Source organism: Salmo salar, chromosome 10, assembly GCF_965601325.2.
Source record: "Salmo salar chromosome 10, fSalSal1, whole genome shotgun sequence".
Classification (NCBI taxonomy): Eukaryota; Metazoa; Chordata; class Actinopteri; order Salmoniformes; family Salmonidae; genus Salmo; species Salmo salar.
This window is the reverse complement of record NC_138300.1, coordinates 80,251,567-80,274,339: the sequence shown is the minus strand read 5'-3', so window position 1 is coordinate 80,274,339 and position 22,773 is coordinate 80,251,567. Positions and strand designations below refer to the sequence as shown.

General features: G+C 40.6%; 1 non-coding gene across 1 annotated transcript; it reads left to right on the top strand.

Annotated features, from left to right (window-relative positions):
- The first annotated feature begins 1,409 nt into the window (after positions 1 to 1,409).
- LOC106561020 (uncharacterized) lies at positions 1,410 to 20,617 on the top strand. Its single transcript, XR_014379062.1, has 2 exons — positions 1,410 to 1,709; positions 13,855 to 20,617. It is a non-coding gene; the product is annotated as an uncharacterized LOC106561020 (transcript).
- The last annotated feature ends 2,156 nt before the right edge of the window (positions 20,618 to 22,773 follow it).

Below are 22,773 nucleotides of genomic sequence, written 5' to 3'. Positions count from 1 at the left end.
TATGCCAGCTGAGCCTAAATGCTGCAATTTTGGTGGTGAACATGCTCCTGAATTTCTGAAGTGTCCACTTAGGGCGAAATAGACGGAGGTGGTAAGAATCAGGGCTGTCCAGCATGTCTCCTATCCGGAGGCAGTGAGAAGAGTGGAAGAAAGGAGTGAAGTTGAAGAAATAATGTTAGTAGGAGTAGAGACACAAGATAATATTCCTTATCAACAGAGGGATCCTGATGTGTTGCATTTTAAGAAGGTGGACTTTGAAGCATTTACTGCATTTGGTTATGAATTACACAGCGCAAACAGAGGAAATTGGTGAAAATAGGCATCACTGTGAATGTTTTTTTGGCACTCAGGGATTTTACAGGAGAGGCATTTCAAGGAATCCTGTCGATGAATGTGCCATCCTCACAGGCACTTGCGCCTGCTTAGGGATGTGATTTGAACTGTGACTGAAAGAGTGGGATGTTTTTTAAAATAAAAATGTTGTATTTTGTGTGATGTCAGGTATGGTGCCACCCTTCCAGCAATGGAATATTTTGTTTCAATACCCTGTACAGTAGGTGGCAGCAATACACCAATAGGTGTAGTCCGCCATAAAACCTTAAAGAAGTCAGAAAGTCAGAAGTCAGAAATAAGAAAGTCTGTCAGTCCTGTTGTTTTTTTATAAAGAGCATCTACCTGCACATGTGAAGCTTGGTTATGTAAGATACACTGTATGTGCTTTTGTTCCCAAACCACTGCAGTGTAAGAACTGTAAAGGATTTTGCCTTGTTTTAAGGGTTCAGACTGACGGAGTATAATGAAGAACAGTGTGTAGAAAGGACAACAGTGTTGCAATTGTGGTGGGGATCATGATCCCGATTTCCTGGAGTGCCCTGTAAGGGTGAAGGAGATTGAGGTGGAAAAAGTTAGTAACCAATCGAATCTCCCTTACAGGGCACTTCAGGAATGTGAAGGCAACTAAAATAATTGAGAAAACAAGTGATGCTAGTGAAGATATGGTAGTGGATGCACCACGGATTGTAGTAAATGTTTGCCGCCAGTAAAAATATACCACATTTATAAACTGTATGGCTGAAGTCTCAAAGAGGTCTAAGAAACTGGACATTATTGTGGCAGAAAAGTTTTCTGGACTTAAGGATTTTACATCTGAAGACTTGCCCAGGGGGTTTGGCGCTGGAAGACGGCCGCCCTCCCAGGCTCCCATTGAGCCTGTGTAGGGAGCAGATCTGTTTATTTTTTAACAGTAAAGTTGTTTGATTTATTAAAATTGGTAGTTTGGTAGTTTGTACCGTTTATGTGGGGAAATCCTGTGTTCATCCCGCACAGTAGGTAGCGTGATGCACAACAAATGGTGCAATTGCCAATATACCGTAGAAGAATTAGATCAACTCGGAAATGCCCGAGTTTCCCAGTTCCGACTAGGACGTGAACGTGGCATTGTGCCGCATGTTCAGAATAGAACATTGATTCCGAACCTTTTTCGGTTACTGTGTTCCACCACTGAATTTGAATCTGCAAAATGGCTAAAATAGAGTTGTTGGGATTGATTTTCAACCAGGGATTTAGAGCAGTTCCTGAGCTTTTCAGAGCCGTTGAAAAAACAATAACAGACTACCAAGGAAAAGATTTCCTATCGAAAGAGGAGAACCACCGTCTACAGAAGCTGCTTGATATCCTCCTTAAACCAGAGATACAGTTACATAGAGCAGGTTTGTTACTCTACGTTTCCACATTAACGTTTATTTTATACACGTTAAATAAGTAAATGTTGTTTGTATATCATTCAATTGAGGGATAACGTTACAGTAGCATGTAAGCTATTGTTCTTGGAACGTTAGCTAACTAGCTAACGTTAGCTAGTTGCCGGTCCATTACACCGCAGTAAATGTGTTTTAACTTTAGATATTCAGTCAATAGCTCTCCGACAGAAGGTCCTAGGATGAGAGTGATACATTATATCTAGATTATAAAATCAGATGACGGTAGAGCGCAAGGTACACCCTTTGTTTTTTCCCGATAGTCGAACTCTTTAACAGAGCCGAAAAGAGGAGGGTTTTTCTGGCGCTCATGTGATTTATGGACCGTCGTAAATGTGCAATAGCGGTAATTGCATGTAAGCCCAATATATATATTTTTTGCATTACCATTTAGTGGTGTTCGGAGCCCTATATGAGAATGAAGATGTAAAACCACATAATGTGACTTATCTTTATAATGCCTCTTTGATTATCTACAAATATTTGTCCAATTAGAGCTTTAGCTATTGAGTCATGTACAGATCTCATTTTCAGTAGCTTCCTATCCACTTGACATACTTCTAAAACTCTCGAGGTTAAGTGTCTTACCTCCCTCATCCATAGTACACCCATTAATGTTTCATTTAACTGATTTTACATGATTATTTTCCTGTGATTGGTCTAATTTTCAATCGCTCACTGTCCATATGAGCTACAGGTCCACAGACAAGTGTGGTGGGTTCTTTGACCTCTCTTATAAAAGGTACACCTTTAATTTAAAAAAAAATGTCCGCTTTTGATTTTCTACAAATATTTATCCTATTATAGCTGTGCTTATTAATTCACATACAGATCTAATTTTCAATAGCTTCTTCCAGTCCGAATGACATGTACATCTAAAACCACTTGATATTTTGTCACTGACCTCCCTTGTCAATAGTACACCCATTAGATTTGCCATGTTTGATTTCACTGGTTTTATATGAATATCAGTTCTATTAGGGTGTTTTCACATAGATCTCTTTAAAATAACTCATCTCAGTCCTCTTTAAAGTGAACTCTGGGGTAAAAAAACAAACAAACAAGCAAAAGAGCTCAGTTCTTTGTATTAACACTGCCCTTGCCTTTGAATGAGGACTCAACTCTTTTTCCAGTTCACCTATTTTGTGGTCCGAGTCCTCTTTGCATTCACATTGCTATGTTTAGAAAGAGAAGTAGTAATTATAATTAGAAGATAATTTTAACATTTAAATATTATTGGTAACAGAATAAATAGCATAAGAATACTGCAGATGAAATAATGCTGTAATGGCGAAGGTGCATAAAGATGGAATTCAGATATGACGTCTTTGTTTGAGCAGTATCAAGACTTTTTAAACTACGGTCACATGAGAAACTTAAATGTCTCGAGTCAATAAGGATTCAACCCCTTTATGGCAAGCCTAAATAAGTTCAGGAGTAAAAATGTCCTTAAGCTGTATGGACTCAACCTGTGCAATAATAGTTTTCAACGTGATTTTTTTCAATGACTACCTCATCTCTGTACCCCAAACATACAATTATCTGTAAGGTCCCTCAGTTGAACAGTGAATTTCAAACACATTAAACACCCAAGACCAGGGAGGTTTTCCAATGCTTTGCAAAGAAGGGTACCTATTGGTAGATGGAGGGGGAAAAAAATATTTATATCCCTTTGAGCATGGTGAAGTTGTTAATTACATTTTGGATGGTGTATCAATACAGCCAGTCACTACAAAGGTACAGGCGTCCTTCCTAATTCAGTTGCCGGAAAGGAAGGAAACTTCTCAGGGATTTAACCATGAGGCCAATGGTGACTTCAAAACATTACAGAGTTTCATGGCTGTGATAGGAGAAAACTGAGTAGTATTGTAGTTACTCCACAATAATAACCTAAATGACAGAGTGAAAAGAAGGAAGCTTGTACAGAATAAAAATATTCTGAAACATGCACCCTGTTTGCAGTTAGGCACTAAAGTAAACTGCAAAAAATGTGTCAAAGAAATTAACTTCATGTCCTGAATACAAAGCGTTATGTTTGGGACAAATACAACACATCGCTGAGTACCACTCTTCATATTTTCAAGCATGGTGGTGGCAGCATCATGTTATGGGTATGCTTGTAATCATTAAGGACTGGGGAGTTCTTCAGGATAAAAATAAATTGAATGGAGCTAAGCATAGGAAAATCTTAGAGGAAAGCATGGTTCAATCTGCTTTCCACCAGACACTGGGAGATTAATTCACCTTTCAGCAGGACAATAACCTAAAACACAAGGCCAAATCTGAGTTGCTTACCAAGACAGTGAATGTTCCTGAGTGACCAAGTTAGTTTTTACTTAAATCTGCTTGAAAATCTATGGCAAGGCCTGAAATGGTTGTCTAACAATGATCACCAACCAATTTGACAGAGCTTGAAGAATTTTGAAAATAATAAAAGTAACATTTTCACAATCCAGGTGTTGAAAGCTCTTAGAGACTTACCCAGAGAGACTCACAGCTGTAATTGCAGCCAAACATGATTCTAACATGTATTGACTCAGGGTTGAATGAATCCTTACATAATCAAGATATAATGGTGTCCCACATTTTTTGCACATGTCCATTTTTCCCCCATTGACATTCAAGTACTTAGTGTGATTTTTTTTTAAAACAACAAATGACCATTAAATCCATTTTAATCCCACCTTGTAACACAACAAAATGTGGAAAAAGTCAAGGGGTGAAAACACTGTGAAAACACCCTTCTCCCAATGTGTTCTCCAATCTCATAAAACATTTTCGAAAAAGTTTCAGTGTCATTATCCTTGCAAGGGGAGGGTGCTAGAATATTGAAAACAGGAGTGACACCAATTTTGAACAAAAAAATGTATGACTTGTTAAACAATCTCTTTCTATGACCATTTTGTGTTACTATAAAACAATATATTTTTTTAAATGCACACTTTTATACAGTTTTTTTTGCTCATCTTTATTAAGAGTGCAAAATATTTTGGAGGTGACTGTTAAATATGTACAATTATTTGAAATGATTTTGGATATAAAGCTATAGAAAAGTAGGTCTGTACGTTAATTAGTAACCAAAGCAGTAATATGAAAACTATTTTCAAGAGGACCAAGGGAGAAAAAAGTACCTTTTGATAAGAGGTCAAGGAACCCACCACACTTGTCTGTAGTTCATGGACAGTGAGCTATTGAAATTTTGTCATATCACAGTAAATATTAATGTAATATCAGTGAAATAAAAAACAGCATTTTTAATCAGTGTACTAGGGAGGAAGGCAACCTCATCTCAGATCATTTAGTATTATTCTGTATGTAAATCTGAGACACGTGTTAAAAAAAATAAACGTTTTATATTTTTTTACCTTTTTATTTATGTAGGAAAGGCAGTTAATAACAAATTCTTATTTACAATGACGGCCTACACCAGCCAAACCCGGACGACACTGGGCCAATTGTGCGCCGCCCTATGGGACTCCCAATCACGGCCAGTTATGAGATGCAGTGCCTTAGACCCCTGCGCCACTCAGGAGCCCAAAATTAGCAAACCTTATTATATGTTACAAATTCTAGCTAGGTGGCTAATGTTTGTTAGCTAGGTGGCTAATGTTAGGATTTAGGTTAAGGTTAGAGGAAAAGTTAGCTAACATGCAAAGTAGCTAAAAACTTGCCCATGAACGTGCAACCTTCGTTTTTGCCTTAAGTAACCGTCTGTCTTATGTTACATTTGGTATTGTTACATATCATACAAATTTGAGTGTCCCAGATGTACATTTACTATGTTACGTCTAGTCTATGAGAACAGGCTGAGGAAGGAAGTCCGTGACCTAACATCAAGTGGTTTTATTTCAATTTTACATTTTAGTCATTTAGCAGACACTCTTATCCAGAACGATTTACAGTAGTGAATGCATACATTTCATACATTATTTTTTCCCCTACTGGTCCCCCGTGGGAATCGAACCCACAACCCTGGTGTTGCAAACACCATGCTCTACCAACTGAGCCACACAGGACCGTGTGGAAGCTATTGAAAATTAGATCTGTATGAATTAATAACCACAGCATTGGCGAAAATCTGATATCAACTTTGGAGGGGACAATTACATGAAATTTTCTCGAGCAATTCCTGAGGGGGACACCAAAAGTAGTGCTGTAACACATAGCCTACATTGTAATATGGTAAATGTATATTGAGGAACCAAAGAAATAAGGTGTTTGCCGTACTCCTAACTACCGGTACCCAAAACTACACAACTAATCACAACAGCAATACCATTGCCTTTAACAAATCTTAGTTCAGTCACCAGTTTAAGTTGAGAGTGGGGGTATCCATGGCATTTTCCAATTATGTTCCTATTTTACAAGTCAAAAAAATTGAGAACCTTTCATAATGTTGCCAAACAAAGACTCAACAAACTTACCTGAGACTCCCTGTCTCTGCCAGTCTGTCCCTGCATATCTGTCCCCAACTCTGCTGTCTGTGTGCCATCTGTTGCCTGCTCTGCCTAATGACATCATTGTGAAGCATTTCCATTAGAATTTCATTTCTTTCTTATGAACATTTTATCAACTAGTCTTTGAGATATTAGGCTACTAGGGTTCTTACTATGCGTTTTGGTGTATTGAAAAATACTCAGATGTCCGTCTTTTATTTTTCTGCCATTTTTCTACCTGGCTGGCTGGCTACACACACAGTGTGTAGGTTATTTACAGTAGGAGATGGGCTTCTATCATCTTCAATCATTCTATTTGGGCTTCGATCTAAAAGGTAGCTAGCAAATGTGAAACGGATTAAAATGACAAGAGTTGACAGCTGTATGAGTTCACCATTTACACAACATATGCTGCAACCTTTTGTAATTTTAATAGTTTGTTTCATATTGGCTGGCTTCCAACAATAGCTGAATTTGCAAAGCTAGCGAGCACCAATTCAGTTTCAGTGGTGTTTGCTATAATCTTTGCTACCTGGGTTAAATAAAGGTGAAATAAAATAAATAAATAAATAAAAGTTCACTTGCGACAATTTAGCTTTTGCAACGAGACCATTAAATATATTTAAGACAATGGTAGAAGAGAGTGTAGTTCTGTTCAGTTTGGATTTCAGTTTATCGCTAACCTTATCACAGGGACTTTGAAGCACTAACTTACATCATCTGCATGCTGATTCCATCTTTGACGACGCCACAAATGGAATAGGTACTAGCTAGCTTAATAGTTAATATTTGCGCGCTAGCTCTGCATATTCAGCTAGTGTGTGTGCGCGATTGACTGGATTAACCTCATGTCAGTTACGTAGCAAGCTAAGGAACTGGCAGTGGATCAAACCATTGTGAGGCAAAGGGTGGGGGCGTTGCAATCTTTTGAAACTTAAAAACACGCTATTAAGTGTCTAATCAGTACAATTGTTTTCATTGCGTATTATTAATATTATTTAAATTACATAGTTATGTTTCAGTGATATATTGGGGGGGACAAATCATATTTTTCCCAGGATGGGGGGGGTCGTGTCCCCCCCAGGATTTCCGCCCCTGAACCACAGCTGTAATGGGAAACATATTTGTAGAAAATCAAAGGGGAATAATTTTGAAAACAGTCATTTGCGTTGAACACACCACATGTAGATAAGTGTTTCCGTTAGCCGGCCTATAAAAAAAATTGAAAAGCCAATAAATAAAATTGGCGCTGCAGGCCAATTGTCTGGGAGAAGAATAAAAATGTGAAATAATGCTTTTTAGACTATTATTTTATGTAAATACCAGTTGATGTAAATACATTTGATGTGATGCTTATCGGTCTGTGTTAATTTGCATAATTTTGTGGAATTAAATCGTTGCGTGCGATAAAATGCATAACGAACATACACCCACCAATTTAATTCCACAAAATGTTGCAAATTAACCCATTAACAGCATACAGATACAGAGCCTTTTAGCAGAAAATCTTTCAGACACCACTTTTAGAAGCCCAATCATTGCAAGCAACAATTCTAAATGCAATCGTGTGTTAAATATAGTTTTTTGGCCACGATTAAAAATATATATTTGTATTTCTCAACTGGTAATTTAAGTACTCTTCCCATTCGCCATTCAAATGCATAAGCAACGAAAGATGGGCTTCATCAGCGCGTCACACACCACTTTGCAATGAGCTGGAGGCAGTATGCATTTTGAAAACGTATAGCTTCTTAATTGTTTGAGCAAACAGGTGGAGGCAGGGCTTTCTCCAATAGAGCTCCATTTGTATGCAATGGTCTGCCTATCCATGTGAGAGACGCAGACTTGGTCTCAACCTTTGTCTTTATTGAAGACTCATCTCTTCAGTAGGTCCTATGATAGTGTAGTCTGGCCCTGGGGTGCGAAGGTGAACGGAAAGTTAAATTCAGTTCCTCAGTTAGGTGGTTAACTGATTTTTGCCCTCTGACGTCCTTGGGACGTCCAGGAGGCCTGTAAACAGTAGCTATAAAAAGTGATTGAGTAGCCGGCATAGATTTCATGACTAGAAGCTCAAAAGACAAACGTCTGTTTTTTTTTTGTAAATTGAAATTTGCTATCGTAAATGTTAGCAACACCAACGCCTTATGCGGGATGCGCGGGGGATATGGTCACTAGTGTAACCAGGAGGTGAGGCCTCATTTAACACAGTAAATTCATCAGGCTTAAGCCATGTTTCAGTCAGGTCAATCACATCAAGATTATGATCAGTGATTAGTTAATTGACTATAACTGCCTTTGAAGTGAGGGATCTAACATTAAGTAGCCCTATTTTGAGATGTGGGGTATCACAATCTCTTTCAATAATGGCAGGAATGGGGTAGGTCTTTATTCTAGTGAGATTGCTAAGGCGAACACCTCCATGTTTAGTTTTGCCCAACCTAGGTCGAGGCACAGACACGGTCTCAATGGGGATAGCTGAGCTGACTACACTGATTGTGCTAGTGGCAGACTTCACTAAGATGGAAGGCTGGCTAACAGCCTGCTGCCTGGCCTGCACCCTATTTCATTGTGGAGCTAGAGCTCTGTCTATGTTCGTAGATAAGATGAGAGCACCCCTCCAGCTAGGATGGAGTCAGTCACTCCTCAACAGGCCAGGCTTGGTCCTGTTTGTTGGTGAGTACCAGAAAGAGGGCCAATTATCTACAAATTCTATCTTTTGGGAGGGGCAGAAAACAGTTTTCAACCAGCGATTGAGTTGTGAGACTGCTGTAGAGCTCATCACTCCCCCTAACTGGGAGGGGGGCAGAGACAATTAATCGATGCCGACACATCTTTCTAGCTGATTTACACGCTGAAGCTATGTTGCGCTTGGTGACCTCTGGCTGTTTCACCCTAACATCGTTGGTGTCGACATGGATAACAATATCCCTATGCTCTCTATACTCGCCAGTTTTAGCTTTAGCCAGCACCATCTTCAGATTAGCCTTAACGTCGGTAGCCCTGCCCCCTGGTAAACAGTGTATGATCGCTGGATGATTAGTTTTAAGTCTAATACTGCGGGTAATGGAGTCGCCAATGACTAGGGGTTTCAATTTGTCAGGCTCGGCCTCTGACTCCAACTCACTGCTTAATGGGGAGAACCGGTTGAAAGTTTCTGTCGGCTGAATGAGCGACACCGGTTGAGCATTCCTACAGCATTTCCTTCCAGAAGCCATGAGAAAGTTGTCCGGCTGCGGGGACCGTGCGAGGGGATTTATACTAACGTTACTATCTGTACTTACTGGTGGCACAGACGCTGTTTCATCCTTTCCTGCACTGAAATTACCCTTGCCTAACGATTGCGTCTGAAGCTGGGCTTGCAGCATGGCTATCCTCGCTGTAAGGCGATCGTTCTCCTGTATATTATGAGTATAGTGACTGCAATCAGAAGGCATCATGTTAATGTTACTACTACTTAGCTTCGGCTGTTGGAGGTCCTGACGAACCATGTCCAGATTAAGCGTCCGGAGTGAAAAAGTTGAATGAAAAAAAAAGTTGAGTGAGGGAAAAACAAAAAATATAAACGGTAATTAGAAAGTAAAAACCGTAAAGTTGTCAGGTAGCAAAGGTTGGCAACAAAACGCACAGCAGCACGTAAACAAGTCTCCAAGTTGTCTATTTCTTTCATGTCTATTTCTTTCATGTTCTATCGGTTTTCAACGTTCTTTTATTGTCGGGTAGACAAATGGTTGTATGAATTTGGGATCTGGTTGCATGAATTTGGGATCTGGTTGCATGAATTTGGGATCTATCGTCCCACGACTGTCCCAGAGTCTGTTTGATATTTCCTTCTTGACAAGCTGACCAATAGAATAGTGTAGACCGGAGTAGGCTAATTAAGCTATATCATTTTGAAGATTCAATTTACTTAGGGAAAGCGTCGCCTACCCTTTTGGATGAACCGCCTATGTCAATTTACTATCCCCATAGTAGAAAAGTGTACCTGTTTTTTAAATCGCATTGCCTACAGTCGGAAGGAAAGGCAGCCCTCGCAATTTGAGCACAGCGCACTGCAAATACGAAATAGATTATCGTTGAGTTGCGACTATCAGTGAAAAGTAGAGCGCCCCAGCCAGCCATATCACAATATTTAAAAATGAAATTGTGGGAAAACAGTTTGGAAAGCAACTGACTATTGCTGTAAAGGATAGACAAAGAAAATACTCTCATCTGTGTTTTAGTTGAGCGAACAACAGTAGCCCAATAGCCTATCTTATTGGCCATATCCCCGGTGATTGAGCACTGTGCACACGCTCTTTATGATTGTTGGGTCAGTGCAACTTAACTTCAGCGTCTGATCCCGTTAGCGGGATCAAAATCCAGCGAAAAATCATATCGCCAATTAGCATTAAAAAAATATCATAATTAAAAAAAAAAAAAATATATATATATATTTTTTTTTTATAGATACACCTCTCCTGAATCGACCCACGTCGTCCGATTTCAAAAAGGTTTTACAGGAAAAGCAAATCATTAGATTATATTAGATGAGTCCATCGTAAAAAGCAGCTTCATAGCCATTTTCCGACCAACCACTTGCATCACATATAATCGAAAAACAGCTAAATGCAGCACTAACCTTTTACAAACTTCATCAGATGGCACCCCTAGGACATCATGTTATACAATGCATGCATTCTTTTGTTCAATAAAGGTCATATTTATATATAAAAACAGCATTTTACATCTCTGTCTGACGTTGACTTCATTATTTCCCCTCAAAAGCGTCCCGGTAAACAATGCTGCATTTGCCTAAATTACTATACTATAACGATTTTTTAAATGTATATTGTCAATCTAACATTTATAGATGAATATCTCTTGAGAACACCCGTCATACCAGATTTTAAATTAACTTTACTGGGTAATCACACTTTGCGATAAAAGGAGATGCGATACTCAGAAAATTAGCTAATATACAGAGCTCGGCGCCATCTTGGAAAGAATCTCATGTCACGTCTTATCTTCTATAATATTGTCAATAATCGCCTACCTTTAGTTGTCTTCATCAGAAAGCATCCCAGGTCCACAACAGATGTATTTTCGGTCAAAAAGTCCATACTTCACGTTCCATTAGCCTGATGTTGGTAGCGCGTCCTATGGCTCTCTCGAAGCGCAGCTCTGAAGTTCAGAATGAAAGCAATGCTCGCGCATGTAGGTTCGTTCAAACATGTCAAACGTTGTATAAAATAAATCTTCAGGGCCTCTAACACCAAGAGAGCCAATAAGATTCGAGGGGGATGATGTCATGGCCTTTAAAACCGTATCCAAAGGTGGGGGCAGACATGGCCGCCGGCGTCATAATGGTGATGGCCCATCCCCTGTGACCAATTTCAAACTCGTGTCATTCACTGAGTTTTGACTCTATAAGGCTCAAACCACTGTGAAAGGACTGGCGACATCTAGTGGAAGCAATAGGAAGTGCTCACTGAACCATGGTTAACGGTGTGATTAATAAGGAAAGATGAGAAGTCAAGTCCACAATTCAGAATTCCACTTCCTGTTTCAATCGGTCTCGGGGTTTTGACTGCCATTTGAGTTCTGTTATACTCACAGACACCATTCAAACAGTTTTAGAAACTTTAGAGTGTTTTCTATCCATATATAATAAGTATATGCATGCCCTATCTTCTGAGTTTGATTAGTAGGCCGTTGAAAATGGGAACGATTTTTTTTCAAAATGCGCTGTGGCGCCCCCTATCCTACGGTATCCTCAAGAGGTTAAGTTTGTTTACGGACAATTTCCTCCTCCAGTTTAGACGGATGTCATATTCTATGTGTGTCTCCCCTTCTCGTAGGCCTATTATATGGACAACGTTGGTTTTATTGATTGTCAGAGTAGGCTACCTGTAATTTGTCTTATTTAAAAATATATATATAAAGTGTAGTAGACATGGCATGACATTTGTTTTTCCGATGCAAAGATAGAAGAAACGTATCTGATACAGCCCAGTCCTCTACACTAAATGGGCTCAGCCATGCATTGGAGCTGTCTTTTTTGCAAACAGTGATTTTGAGTTATTATTATTATCCTAAATGTATATTATTGTCGTAAATTTGCATGACTACCCAATCTACTCATCACATTAGGAATAGTAGGCTATCTTACATAAGTCTGCAAATGCAAAGATGCAAAGTGCATTTTTATGGTGAAAATGTGCTTCCCCAAACTTGAAACTCACACTCCGCCTATGCATAGGCTAGTGATTTTGCTGTTCATTGTCTTGTTGGCTGAGGAAAAGTACATGTGGACAGTTATTCTAGCATCTTCAAAGTAAGCGGTAAGGACACGTGTCATTGCATCCTCGACATGGATGTTCTTTTAATATGAATTACCATAATCTAAATGTGATTTCTGGCATTCTAAGCACCGTGGGTGGTCACCCTAATCAGGTTATGCACCAATGCATATGGGTTCGGTACATTCCTCAAATGTCTGGTAAATTAAAACGCTGCTGGTCAAATGTCCGACGCCACATTTTCATAAGGGATACCCTGCTGTAGACCTCTAGCACATGCGGATCGGAAGCCATTAAAAATTATAATTAGGACCGGAAATGTATTTATAATCAGGGAACTTTAAAATGGGAATTCTAATGGGTGTATAATAGTTTAGGGACATCAGTGACTTTGCTTCAAGTGATTTTAGCTCTCTAGGTCATGCAAGTAGGCCTATTTATGTTTATTTTTACCAAAAATAATATATATATTTTAAATGAACACGATTACATTTTTACATGGAATTATTGTGGGGTAAAAACAAAGTTGGTTTAAGCTCTCTAGATCATTTAATAAAAATAAATAAAAAAAGAATAACTTTTGTCTGTAAACATCTGATTCGGCTGAGTGAGTGAATAATATTCCCCCTATTGAAACCAACTTAGTCACTTTTTGAAAACGGAATGTAGATTTAAAAAAAGGCTGTAGCATGCTCTCTAGCATCATCTGATTCTAGAGATATCACCCTAATCATCATAGGACCTTCCGTCGACTAGGTATTGATGCGTCAACTCCAAATATCAAACCAATATCCAAACTGAAAACAAAGGGTATTCAATTATTATTCTAATTCCTAATGCTATGGTTGCATGTCTAGTGGTAATTGTTGTTCAATTACCACTAGACATGGGGTTCAGGTGCTTGGCCCAAAGGCAGACCAATTTTGTGTTTCCTCTCGGAGTCGGACCCAAAACAAGTCAAAAGATCCTGGGCTGTGGACTTCCCCTGTCAGCGGCCTTTTTGGAGCTGCATCAATAAAACAATGATTAAACATAACTTATTTTTTTCCTTCCCAAAATAAAGTGTTTGATTATTTACTATCCCCCATAGTAGAGTTAACGTTTCTGTTCTTCCCAAGTCCTGGTTAAAGCCATAGTCTCACTCTACATTTTGGGGATGGGTGCTTATACTGTATTTTTACATTTACAAGTGTGTAATTTAGACGCATGTGTAAATTTGATATTTTTTTATTTATATCCCACTCCCCGAGACACCCTCGGAGCGTGGGGTCACAGCCAGGGTTTGCCATGTCATAACTATGACTACTCCAAGGTTTTACAGAGACCCCTATATCATTTCAGTGTTTGAGTTCTAGCTAATTAATCATTTGTTCTTCCCTTCAGACTGCCAACAGCTCAATGCCGTTGAAGAGGAGGTTCCCCCTGAGCAGCAGCACTGTGAGCAGGAAAGGAGCCCCAGTCTGGGGAAAGATGACTCTGAGCCCACACAGATTAAAGAGGAACAGGTGGCACTCAGGACCAGCCAAAAGCTGGAATATAATACCGCTTTTCCCTGTGTGAAAAGTGAGTCTGATGAGTATCCAGCTCAGTCCTCACATCTTAAAAAAACCCAAAGTAAAGAATGCAAGAACAGAGACTCTTCAACTAAACAGATAAAAACAGAACCTCATGAGGACTCTTCAGAACCAACCAGTGACTCTCAGGCCCTCTCTTTAGTAAATCCAAGCTGTTCTGCATCTCAGAATGAAAACCGTGAAAGTGTTGACGCGAAGTGGAGTGGAGGACCTCTGGCGGCTTTAAAGATGGGCAAATCAAAGAGGACACGGACAGAAAAAGAACAAATCCCCGCTTGTTGTAAAGTGTGTGGAAGGTCTTGTCACTCCATGCGTACATTATTTACTCATTTGAAAAGTCACAGAAAAGATGAGGAACATATTTGTGGTGTGTGTGGAAAAAGATGTCCATCCCTAGAAAGTGTGATGGATCACATACAAACTCACAAGATGTCCCATCTGAAACCACCTAGTGAATGCCCTGCTGGTTCTAGTTGTAAGGTTTGTGGAAGGCCTTGTCACTCCTTTGGGGCTTTATTGAGACATTTGCGAAGACACAGAAAAGATAAGGAACACATTTGTGGTGTTTGTGGAAAAAGCTGTCAATCCCTAAAAGGTTTGATGGATCACATATTAGAAACTCACAGAACTAGGTTTTGTGAAGTTTGTGGTAAAAGTTTTGACTCTCCTATGGATCTGACAAATCATATGAGGACCCACACAGGAGAGAAACCATTTCCCTGTAATGTTTGTGGCAGATGTTTCACTTCGATTAAAACTTTGAATGTCCATATAAGGGTGGTCCACACAGGGGAGAGATCTCATCATTGCCATGAATGTGGAAAATGTTACGCTCTGAGTGGAAATCTAAAAATGCATATGAGGCTTCATACTGGAGAGAAACCGTATCACTGTAATGAATGTGGCAAAACATTTCGCCTTGGCACCTCTCTGAAAATGCATATAAGGACTCACACAAGGGAGAAGCCTTATCGGTGCCAGGATTGTGGCAATTCATTCTCTCGAAGGGATCACCTGAAAAACCATAGCAGGATTCACACGGGAAAAACCACACCGCTGTCCTGAATGTGCCAAATGCTTCCCTCAGAGAAGTAGTCTGCAAATGCATATGAGGATTCACACAGGGGAGAAATCCCATCAATGTCATTTTTGTAAGAAATGTTTCACCTATAGCCATCATCTTCGAGGGCATATGAGAATTCACACCAATGACAAACCATTTCCCTGCCAGGAGTGTGGCCAATGTTTCAGTCAGAGTTCCAATTTGAATCGGCACATGAAGAGACACAGAGGGGAGAAACCACATCACTGCCATGTGTGTGGCAAATGTTTTTCCACTGGCTTTCAGTTGAACGTGCATTTGAGAATACACACAGGGGAGAAATCACATGTGTGTTCTACATGTCCAAAATGCTTCAGTGACAGAGGGGCATTAATTAGTCATCAGAGACTGCACACGGAGGAGAAACCGTTCAAGTGTAGTTATTGTGATAAATGCTTCAGACATAAGCAGAACATGAAAGTACACATGAAGAGAAGGCACAAAAACATGACTGTGCCCTGTGTCAGGGAAGGCAATCAAACAGAAGATTGAAAGGTCATTCATCTCCTCTTGGGTGGATAAGACATGACCGAATGAATGCTTGAACTATGAGAACATTGCTGTCTAACTGGCCTGCTTCACCAGACACGCTACGTTTTCAGAGTGTGATACGATCTTATTAATGTAAATGAAACCAGGTGTAAGCACGCCGGCTTTGCAAGAGGAGACCCTGCTCATAGTTTGACACACATTTGAGCTGCAGAACTGTATCTGTAATTAACTTAGTTTGCTTTGTTTAGTAAGCATACGTTTATTTTAAATTTTTTGGGCCCATCAGAGGACAAAATGAACTTTGTTTATCATTGTCGTTTTTCAATCTTTTTTGTTAGATACGTGGTACTTTTTGGTTTGATTATACACATTACATATTGGATAGATAGTACTCAGACATCAATATAGTGTTTTCAGTATTAATTTACCCATCATGAGCTGTTTAATCCCACCCCTCTGCTACTCTCAGCCCATCCCACCTATCTCCGTAGACCATCCTCTTTTGATCTCCACGTGCCATATATTTTTTTAACTGTGCTGGGATGTCTTACATTAATTTTTAACCTTTCTAATCGTATAGTATCCACCGATTTGTAAGTTAATGATAACATTTTATGTTATTATTGTTATGGTTTTCCAAATCGCCCAACACTGCTATTTGTAGAGTTAATTTTAAATTAATGTTGTGATTTATTTTTTTTTAACCATTCCTGAATCTGTGACCAGAAACAAGCTACATGGGGACAATTCCAGAATAAATTATATAATGATTCTGTTTCTTTGTAAAAAAAAATATGCAGAGCTGAGATTGTTGTTTTGCCTTGCAAAAGTGTACCCCTTGGATTTCTCCATATTTTGTGTTTTTTACAGTGGGATTAAAATGTATTTAATTATAATTTTCTTTCAACAATCTACTCGATGTCAAAGTGGAAGAAAAAGTATATATTTTTTAAGATTAATACAAATTAGCTAAATATTCAGCACCTTTGTTTAGAGAAGCCTAAATTAGTTCAGGAGTAAAATTTGGCTTAACAAATCACACAAGTTCCATGGACTCACTCTAAGTCCAGGGGTGTGTGCTTACTCTCCAGTACTCCTTGTTCACCCACGACTGCATGGCCACCCATGACTCCAACACCATCATCAAGTTTTCTGACGACACGACGGTGGTAGGCCTGATCACCGACTGCAATGAATCAGCCTATAGGGAGGTGGTCAGAGACTTAGCAGTGTGGTGCCAGGACAACAACCTTCCATTCAATGTCAGTAAGACCAAGGAACTGGTCTTGGACTATAGGAGAAAGGGGAGAGCATGTCACCATCCACATCGACGGGGCTGTTGTGGAGTGGGTTGTGAGCTTCAACTTCTTAGGCGTCCACAAGGACTTAACATGGTCCACACACACCTGCACAGTTGTGAAGAGGGCACGGCACCACCTCTTCAACCTCAGGAGGCTGATAAGATTTTGTATGAGCCCCTCGGATCCTCAACGTTCTACAGCTGCACCATTGAGAGCTGACTGGCTACATCACCTGTTTGGTATGGCGAATGCACCGCCCTTGACCGCAAAGCGCTACAGAGGGTGGTGCGGATAGCCCAGTACATCACTGGGGTTGAGCTCCCTGGCAACCATGACCTCTATATCAGGCGGTGTCAGAGGAAGGCCCAAACAATTGCCAAAGACTCCAGCCACCCAAGCCATACTGTTCACTCTGCTACCGTCCAGCAAATGATACCAGAGCATTGGTTCTCGGACCATCAGGCTCTGAGACAACTTCTACCTCCAACCCATAAGACCGCTAAATAGCCAGACTGCTAAGTAATCAATTTAATGGTACCCAAACTATCTTGCACTGACCCTACGCACACTCACTAGACTATACATACACACTCACGTACATACAATATATTGACACTGCCATACACTACACACACAAACATAGCATACCGACACAACAGAAATACACACACGCACATCATTTGCTGCTACTCTGTTTTTTGTTTTACTCGTATTATTATTATTATCTATCCTGATGCCTAGTCTCTTTACCCTGACTTCATGTACATACAGCGCATTCGGAAAGTATTCAGACCCCTTGACTTTTTCCACATTTTGTTATGTTACAGCCTTATTTTAAAATGAATTAAATAAAAAATGTATCAAATCTACACACAATACCCCATAATGACAAAGCGAAAACAAGTTTTTTGAATTTTTGCAAATGGAAAAAAATAAATAAACCTTATTTACATAAGTATTCAGACCCTTTGCTATGAGACTTAAAATTGAGCTCTGGTGCATCCTGTTTCCATTGATCATCCTTCAGATGTTTCTACAACTTGATTGGAGTCCACCTGTGGTAAATACAATTGATTGTACATGATTTGGAAAGGCACACACCTGTCTATATAAGGTCTCACAGTTGACAGTGCTTATCGGAGCAAAAACCAAGCCATGAGGTCGAAGGAATTGTTCGTAGAGCTTCGAGATAGGATTGTGTCGAGGTACAGATCTGGGGAAGGGTACCAAAAAATGTCTACAGCATTGAATGTCCCAAAAAGAACAGTGGTCTCCATCATTCTTAAAGACAAGAAGAATCACCAAGACTCTTCCTAGAGCTGGCCGCCCAGCCAAACTGAGCAATCAGGGGAGAAGGGCCTTGGTCAGGGAGATGACCAAGAACCCGATGGTCACTCTGACAGAGCTCCAGTGTTCCTCTATGGAGATGGGAGAAGCTTCCAGAAGGACAACCATCTCTGCAGCACTCCACCAATCAGGCCTTTATGGTAGAGTGGCCAGACAGAAGCCACTCCTCAGTAAAAGGCACATGACAGCCCGCTTGGAGTTTGCCAAAAGGCACCTGAAGGACAAGATTCTCTAGTCTGATGAAATCAAGATTGAGGTCTTTGGCCTGAATGCCAAGCATCACGTCTGGAGAAAACCTGGCACCATCCCTATGGCGAAGCATGGTGGTGGTGGCAGCATCATGCTGTGGGGATGTTATTCAGTGGCAGGGACTGGGAGACTAGTCAGGATCGAGGGAAAGATGAACGGCGCAATCCCTACGGCGAAGCATGGTGGTGGTGGCAGCATCATGCTGTGGGGATGTTATTCAGTGGCAGGGACTGGGAGACTAGTCAGGATCGAGGGAAAGATGAACGGCGCAATCCCTACGGCGAAGCATGGTGGTGGTGGCAGCATCATGCTGTGGGGATGTTATTCAGTGGCAGGGACTGGGAGACTAGTCAGGATCGAGGGAAATATGAACGGCGCAAAGTAGAGAGCTCCTTGATGAAAACCTGCTCCAGAGCACTCAGGTCCTCAGACTGGGGCAAAGGTTCACCCTCCAACAGGACAACAACCCTAAGCACACAGCCAAGACACAACACAGGAGTGGATTCGGGACAAGTCTCAATGTCCTTGAGTGGCCCAGCTAGAGCCCGGACTTCTCTGAAAATAGCTGTGCAGCGACGCTCCCCATCCAACCTGAAAGAGCTTGAGAGGATCTGCAGAGAAGAATGGGAGAAACTTCCAAAATACAGGTGTGCCAAGCTTGTAGCGTCATACCGAAGTCTTGAGTCTAATCACTGCCAAAGGTACTTCAACAAAGTACTGAGTAAAGGGTCTGAATACTTATGTAAATGTGATATTTCAGTGTTGTTATTTACAAACATTTCTAGCAACCTGTTTTTGCTTTGTCATTATGGGGTATGTGTGTAGATTGATGAGGGGGAAAGAACAATTTAATACATTTTAGAATAAGGCTGTAATGTAACAAAATGTGGAAAAAGTCAACAGCAATTTGCTAGTTGAGAGAATGCCAAGAGTGTGCAAAGCTGTTATCAAGGCAAAGGTTGGCTACTATATAAAATATATTTAGATTTTTTTTTAACACTTTGTTGGTTACTACATGATTCCATATGTGTTATTTCATAGTTTTGATGTCTTCACTATTATTCTACAATGTAGAAACTAGTAAAAAAAAATAAAAAAAATAAACCTTGAATGAGAAGGTGTGTCCAAACTTTTGACTGGTACTGTATGTTGTGCAGGGAAAAAGTCAAATTAGTTTGCGTTAGCTAAGAACAAATTGTCATCCAATATCTCTGTCCAGATGGTGGTCTGATCACAAGTGATACATTTTTCATTTGGAAGAGTCAGCTTTTTAAACCAACATGGCTCAGTTTAAATTGTGATCAATTTTTCATTTGGAAGAGTCAGCTTTTTAAACCAACATGGCTCAGTTTAAATTGTCCTATCAAGATGTTTTTTCACTTTTGGAGCCTGTGAGAATAACACGAAAGTAGTCAAGATGGCTAGCTTGATTAAGTCTCATATCTTACTAGGTCAGTTTTTATTTTTTGCCTCCATATATTCGCTAGTTCTAATGTGTCCATAATATTCATGATCTCCTTAAGTGCATGAGGGTTATCACCCTTTTATGGTCCTTTGAAGTACTTAAACATGTGTCTCCCACCATAATAATAGGATCGTTTGTTACTTGTGAGCTCAATAGATACAGTAGTTATTGCGCAAGATCCGTTCAGAAATTTGTACCATGACATATTATGGAAAGCCGTTTTAACATATTGTCATTGAAATTGATATCTATAATTGTATTTCTTTTGTGTCATGATTTATTGATATCAGATTGGATTTTTGTATCAATATAAATAATTAAAATGTGTATCAACAATTAAATTAGCAATATCAATAATTAGGCTTGTTGATATCGATAATTGAATTTATATAAATTCTATGACTTTCATTATTATATAATTACATCTGCATCCTCCTACATACAGTTACTAGTGAAAGTCTACACACCCCTTGCACCATCTTCACATTTTGCTGCCTTGAAATTAAATCTAAAAAGGATTACATGTAATTATTTTCCTATTTCCACAACTTATTCTTTTTTCAAAGTGAAAGAAAAATATAGAACATTTTCCAAATTAATAAAATAAATACAAAATGAAAATGTATTGGTAGCATATGTCTTCACACTACCCAGAGTTTACACTTGGTGGAAGCACCTATGGCAGCCATTACAGCTGTAAATCATTTTGAATAAGATTCTACTAACCTCTTACGGCAACATATCCATTGTTTTTCTCAAAATGTTACATGTTGTGGATGGTCTATGTTCTCCATACTGTATCCGCAGGAGAGTGGTTCACATCCCTGGACCTAAAAGATGCTTACTTTCACGTTCCTGTGTTACCGGAACACAGGCGTTTGCTGTGGTTCGCCTTCCAGGGCCAGGCATACCAGTTTCCGGTATTACCCTTTGGTCTCTCCCTGGCTCCTCGCATCTTCACAAGCACAGCCCTGCGATCCCTCCACATACAGGGGATCAAGATCCTTCCTTACCTCAACGACTGACTCATCTGTGCCCCCACTCGACTGGGTCTTACCGTGAACAACGAAAACAGCAACTTCACACCAAGCCAAAAGTTCACCATTATTGGCATGGCTCTGAACTCCCGCACTAAGAGGGTATGTATAACACCTCAGCGTGTGGACAGCAATCTTTTTCTGCAACAATTCCAGTTGATTGCATTGGTGAAGGTACGAACATTCCAACAACTGATGCGCATGCTCGCGGCGGCCTCCACGGTGACACCGTTAGGTCTGCTTACTTTAAGGCCACTACAAGTGTGGTTTAATGACCTCCGCTTGGACCCCAACTGAGACAGAAACACCAAAATACAGGTGACAAGGGCGTGCTACTCTACTCTGAGGCCATGTAGGAAGAGAGCCTACCTGGCTACAGGTGTCCCTCAGATCAATTCCGGCAGGGTGGGAAGTAGTGACGGCCGGCGCTTAACTAACAGGCTGGGGAGCGGTGTGGTAACACAGGTCTGTAAGGGGAGAGTGGTGCCCCCACTGGAGGAAAGAGCTCATCAACATGCTAGAAATTAGCCCTGAATCACTTTCTGCCGGTTCTCAAACACAAACGTGTCTTGATACGATCAGACAATACATCGACAGTGTTCCAGATCAACCATCAAGGGGGAACAAGGTCTGTAAGGTCCCTACAGGTGGCCCTACCACATCTGGCCTCCCTATGAGCCATTCATCATCCCCCATGCAAGGTTAACGAGGTGGCAGATTTCTTGTCGAGACAGAAACCACCCCCGGGGAATGGAGACTTCACCCACAAGTAGTGAAGATGATATGGCAGCGGTTCAGAACAGCACACGTGGACCTGCTCCCTCTGGTTCTCTCTGTCCAAAAGACCCCAGGGCATGGACACCTTAGCTCACACATGGCCAGAGGGCCTACTGTATGCATATCATCATAGTCTGACTCAAATTAACCACCAGCGATATACAGAGTTTAAGGGCCCATGTATGTCACCCAGGAACAATTTGAATCTGTGCTAGAAGAGGTGAAACATATGCGGGTGGAAGTGAAAAGCCTTACACAACCCCCTATCCAGCTCCAGCAGCTTCTGAGAGTGGAAGGAGGGGATCCAGCCAGGGCAGAGTGACATTCAGGTCTCCCAAGTCCTAACAGAGCCACCTGTTACCAATGTGGGGAGGGGCATTTCCGTAGACAATGCTCCAGGTCCCCAAGCCCTGCCCCGTTCAGAGCTTCAATGACAGGTAACAGCTCCACTCCAGGTACCAGCACCATGCCATCTACCATCCCCAGTCTACTGAGCGAGTTGCACTCGGAAAGACCACTGTCATTCTTCCTGAGCATGGGTGCCTCACCAACCAATAGAATGTTATATATTAACTCAGCAAAAAAAGAAACGTCACTTTTTCAGGACCCTGTCTTTCAAAGATAATTCGGAAAAATCAAAATAACTTCACAGCTCTTCATTGTAAAGGGTTTAAACACTGTTTCCCATGCTTGTTCAATGAACCATAAACAATTAATGAACATGCAGCTGTGGAACGGTCGTTAAGACACTAACAGCTTACAGACGGTAGGCAATTAAGGTCACAGTTATGAAAACACTAAAGAGGCCTTTCTACTGACTCTGAAAAACACCAAAAGAAAGAGGCCCAGGGTCCCTGCTCATCTGCGTGAATGTGCCTTAGGCATGCTGCAAGGAGGCATGAGGACTGCAGATGTGGCCAGGGCAATATATTGCAATGTCCGTACTGTAAGACGCCTA